General features: G+C 21.6%; 1 protein-coding gene across 1 annotated transcript in view; it reads right to left on the bottom strand.

Moving 5' to 3' along the window:
* Window positions 1-407, bottom strand: part of LOC107638661 (ankyrin repeat-containing protein ITN1-like) — a 4,283-nt gene that overhangs the window by 2,183 nt on the left and 1,693 nt on the right. The gene's annotated exons all lie outside the window — the stretch shown is intronic.

Raw genomic sequence — 407 nt, forward strand, 5'->3', positions numbered from 1 at the left:
AAATTTAGTTAATAATAAGTTAACAAATATTTTTGAATTGTATTTTATATTAATTAATTATTATTAATTAATAATTATTTAAGTTTTATGTTTTAAAAGATACAAAATTAATAATTATTAACGAGGAGTGCTAGGGTGTCAGTAACTTTTGTGTTTTGTAACCATCAATTAGCCATCAATAATAGTGATTTTAATGGTGTGGAATTACATCTAATGACAAAAAATCACTCACTTTTCTTTTGATGGTTAAGTGCTGACCACAAAATACAAAAGTTGTTGGTCCCTAGACTTTTCCATTATTAATTACATTTATTATTTTTTTTTGGTGACTATTAATTACATTTATTTAAAGTTGCCTGTTATTTATCTATACTTTTTCATTAATAAAAAGTTAAAAATATTAGACA

Source organism: Arachis ipaensis, chromosome B04 (genome assembly GCF_000816755.2).
Source record: "Arachis ipaensis cultivar K30076 chromosome B04, Araip1.1, whole genome shotgun sequence".
Taxonomy (NCBI): domain Eukaryota; kingdom Viridiplantae; phylum Streptophyta; class Magnoliopsida; order Fabales; family Fabaceae; genus Arachis; species Arachis ipaensis.